The sequence below is a fragment of the Capra hircus genome, chromosome 23 (genome assembly GCF_001704415.2).
Source record: "Capra hircus breed San Clemente chromosome 23, ASM170441v1, whole genome shotgun sequence".
Lineage (NCBI taxonomy): Eukaryota > Metazoa > Chordata > Mammalia > Artiodactyla > Bovidae > Capra > Capra hircus.
In genome coordinates, this window is record NC_030830.1 from 34216789 (window position 1) to 34221339 (window position 4551).

The 4551-nt window shown below is 50.6% G+C and overlaps 1 non-coding gene across 1 annotated transcript; it reads left to right on the top strand.

Moving 5' to 3' along the window:
• TRNAM-CAU lies at positions 973 to 1048 on the top strand. Its single transcript has one exon. It is a non-coding gene; the product is annotated as a tRNA-Met (tRNA).

Below are 4551 nucleotides of genomic sequence, written 5' to 3' on the forward strand. Positions count from 1 at the left end.
TTTTTTTTTTAAGAGAAGGAGTTGGGGGAAAATTTCTAATGAATCCTATCCAACCATAAAATCATGTATAAAATGAATCCTATCTGACAATAAAATAAAAGCGAAACAAATTACTAGGTTCTCATATTCGTAGGAGAAATTAATTTCATGTTTAGAATACTAATTGCTGGCTGAAGGGTCTGAAACCACACTCTGCCTGTATGTAGCCTGAGCCTTAGTTAGAGGGGGCTACAGAGGAGGGGCTGGGGCAGCCTGGGCTGGGGTCTTCTGCTTGGACCCTGCCTCGGCTGAGTCTTTCTTCAGTGCCTGGGGCTCAGTTGGTACAACATTGCTTGGCATGTATGAATTATTTCTGATATTTTTTGTTTTCCTTAGACTGGGATGTGCCTGGAAATATCAGTTGTATCTCCTCTATCAGAGGTGGGCTCCTAGAGGCTGCGCTGTGTCTCCCCCTCAGACTGGGGCTCCCTGAGGCGGGGCTGTGTCTCCCTTCAGACTGGGGCTCCCTGAGGCGGGGCTGTGTCTCCCCTCAGACTGGGGCTCCCTGAGGGCAGGGCTGTGTCCCCTCAGCCTGGGGCTCCCTGAGGCAGGGCTGTGTCTCCCTTCAGACTGGGGCTCCCTGAGGTGGGGCTGTGTCTCCCCTCAGACTGGGGCTCCCTGAGGCAGGGCTGTGTCTCCCTTCAGACTGGGGCTCCCTGAGGGCGGGGCTGTGTCTCCCTTCAGACTGGGGCTCCCTGAGGGCAGAGCTTTCTCTACCTCAGATTGAAGGTAGAAAATGAATCTCCAACAACAGGCTGAGGATTCCCTGGAGGAAGAAAGTCTTGAGGAAAACTACAAACTCTTTTCTCTGGAAAATGAACACACACACAAGAAGCGACTAGGGATTCATAGACCCCATCCAGTGTCTGCACAGCTTTTCAGATGGAGACAAAAAGACTAGAGTACAGACATGAAGTAAAAGTCAGACTGTCTGCCCTCTTAGGGCAGTAGGCAGCACGTTAGTCTCATAATAATCTGAAGGTCCTGAGTTCAAGCCTCAGAGAGGGCAGATCCTTCACTTCTGGGGCTTTCTAGGTGACACATTGGTAAAGAACCCGCCTGCCAGATTCTTTGTAAGAGATGCAGATTCAATCCCTGGGTCAGGAAAATCTCCTTGGAGAAGGAAATGACCATCTGCTCCAGTATTCTTGCCTGGAAAATTACAACGAGAGAGGAGGCCAGTAGGCTATCGTCCATGGGGTCTTGAAGAGTCGGACACAACTGAGCATGCGCGCGCGCGCGGCGCGCGCACACACACACACACACACACGATGTAGGAGGTAGTTTCCTGCATGTTGTACAATGAAGTACACATGATGTTTTCCTTTTGCTTTTTCACCCGCAGTGCCTCGCAGTGGGAAATGTGAGTTAATTCCCAGTTACCCAGGGGTAATTATATTAGCAGATTACCTGTGAAATGTTAAAAAAAAAACAAACACATGAAACAACAAGAACAAAATCAAAATCTATCTGCCCTGTTGCCCCTGAAACTCCTGTGTCGCTGCCCTGGCTTAAGTGGCACCTGTTCAGAAGACAATTGGACTTACCCTGGTGGCCAAGCTCACGCTGTAATGATTCCTTTTATTGATCTCCTGCCCAGCACTGTACTAACGCTACATCCGTTCTGGTCCCTATACCTTCTGGGGATGACAGGCTTTATTGTGCCCATTTGACAAAGGAGGTAAACAAGAGTCCAAAAATTCTAATAACTTACACAAGCCTGCCCGGCAGCTAAGAATGTGAGGTGGGATTTAGATCCGGAACTGCTGATCTCCTCTCTCTCACACTAAGCTTCCAAGCGCCATACACCATCGAGAGAGTCAACCTGCCCCCACTCCACCACTCACATGGTGCCAGCTTCTGGGCAGACATGGAACCTCGCCTGACAGGTGCATTCTTGTGGACAGTCCCCCAAGTCTGACATCACCTCTTGAGGGGTATCTGTGGGGTTTGTCCTGGCTTTGGTCCCATTTCAATTAGACTAGCTGTGTGACTTTTGAGTGGTGTCACACCCTCTCTGGGCTCCATCTCTCAGCTATACAAGGAGACATTTAGACTAATCCAGTGGAGGGCCTTCCTGGTGTGACCTGCTGGGACACAGGCGCCTCTCTGTGTCAGGGTGAGTGGTGGTATGGTGAAGAAGAGACATCTTTTCTTGTTCACCTCTCTGTGGCCCCCATGCCTTTTATTCTGATGATCTTTGCATCCTGAAAATGCAGAGCACATGGTTCTGTGTCTCAAGGAGATGAACCAGGGGCCAAGTATGCGTGCAGGTGATATGCTCTTAGGCTGTTCCCTGAGGCTAGGGGGTGCAGATTGGCAGTTCTGGCCCCCGGTGCGAGATACGATGCCTGTGGCATTGCTCATGTACATAGACTGTTGATGAATGAATAAATAAACAGATGAATGATTAAATGCAAGTGACCAAGACTCACAGGCCCTCCAGAGGACACCAGTGCAGGTCTGAATCCTCTTCCTGTCCTGCCCCACCCCACCCTCCTGCTCCCCCTGCCACCAACAGCCTGGAAGGAAACAGCCTCCCCCTCTGAACTGTCCGTCTGTGTCAGCTCCTGGGCCTTTTGCCGACACTTATGCCCTGTCCCCGTTCCCAATGCCCGTGGCTGTGTCCACTGCTCCCACTCGTCCTCATCCCCACATTTTGCTCCCACCATCTCCTTCCTTCTCTGATTCACGCATTTCTTTATTATGATGGAGCGTTCACAGACAGAGAGAAACGGTGTCTGGAGGAGGGAGCCCGGCCTCCCACTTTAGCTCAGGGATCCAGGAGGAGGTGAGACACCTGTGCAGGTGTAGCGAGCCAGGCCCTGGGGACACAGCCCACTGAAGCTGCGGCTCCAGGACAGCCCACTGAAGCTGTGGCTCCAGGACAGAACGTCTGAGCTAAAGCATAATTACCTCCCCATTAATATGTTAATCTCTCATATACAGACTGAATGCCACTATTTTACTTTAAATAATTAGCTGCTGAGAAGATGTATAGTTCTGGGAAAGTCGCTGGGGCTGCAGCTGAGGGTTTAACATTTTAATTAAAGCCTTTCTGAAAAATATTTACTACGGCCTCTGATACCGTAGGGAAAGAAAGACAGGAAACACTCTGATACCGTAGGGAAAGAAAGACAGGAAACAGGAAGAAAGTAAGATGAGAGGAAGAAGGAAAGGAAGGAAGTGGGAGGGAGGGAGGCAGAGAAAGAGGAAGGAAAGGGTAGACAGGGAGAGAAAGGTTCTAGGAGAGGAGCGGGAAGGAGGCCCCTCTGAAATCCTCCCATGAGCAAGCTCACAGTCTCCCGGGGCGTTCCTGACTATGATCCAAGGAGCTCTAAACTCGATTTCGAAGAGAATACAAATCCTTCACCCTCTATGGCATGCGCCTGTGTTTATTTTATTTATTTGGCTGCACCTGGTGCAACATGTGGGATCTAGTTCCCTGACCAGGGATCTAACCTGGGCCCCCTGCACTGGAAGTGTGGAGTCTTAGCCACTGGACCGCCAGGGAAGTCCCTGCTCCTGTGTTTCTAATTCTTGTCTTTCTAGCCCATCCACATCTCCTTGAGTCTCCAGAGCCCATTCCCTCGCAGCCCCACCTGACCACCTCCTATCACCCCATCATGGACACTCCCATCCCCCAGGCAGCAGGGGTCCCATAGGCAGGACACCTGAGCAAGGGGCTACGGCTCTCAGGGACTCTCTCGATGGGGCAGGGACTCTGAGCTGGGAGCAGGAGCTCCAGCTCCTGAGATGTCTTTTTATGACTTTTTTTTTTTGGGATTCAACCATCAGCTGAGTTTAATCACCAGCTCTATGTACGTGTGCGTGTTCTCAGGCCCGGCATCTCTGGTCTCCCCTCTCTGCTGCCACCCCTCTTTACTAGCCTTAATTACAGCAATTTAGGAGGCCTGCTTAAGACTGCAGAGTAAACCTATCAATATTTCACTTAAGAATGGATTTCTGTCGGATGGTATCAGAGGCCTATAAATGAGAAATATGAGACTTGTTCTCAGGTAGCCACACACACACACACACACACACACACACAACCTCTGATGAATTATTAACATGTGATTTCCTTTCTGTCTCAGGTACTGGCAACAGCTGAGAGCTCTTCCGCTATAGACAGAGATGAGCATTTCTACAGGAGCTATTTGCCTAAAACACATTGAAATAGATAGGAGAAGAGTGTGGCTCTGTGTCCTGAGGTTTCCTGTTGTGAGGAGCCAGGAGACACTGCTGCTCTGAGCAGTTCCCTCTTTGGGTTTGTTGGAGGAAGAAAGGTCATGTTCGCCAGTGAAGAGGGCAAGGTCACCACCAGGCCACAGCATCCATGTCGGGACAGAGAGGGGGCTGGGACCCAGGACCCCTGTTGCTCCTCTTCCCTCGTCTTCCTCTCACTCCCAGTGGATCCAGAGTCACAGGAGCTCTCTCAACCATAGGGTCTGCAAGCGGGTTACTCTTAGCTCTGGGAACTGTGGATCCTCGGGTAACAAACATAGGCTT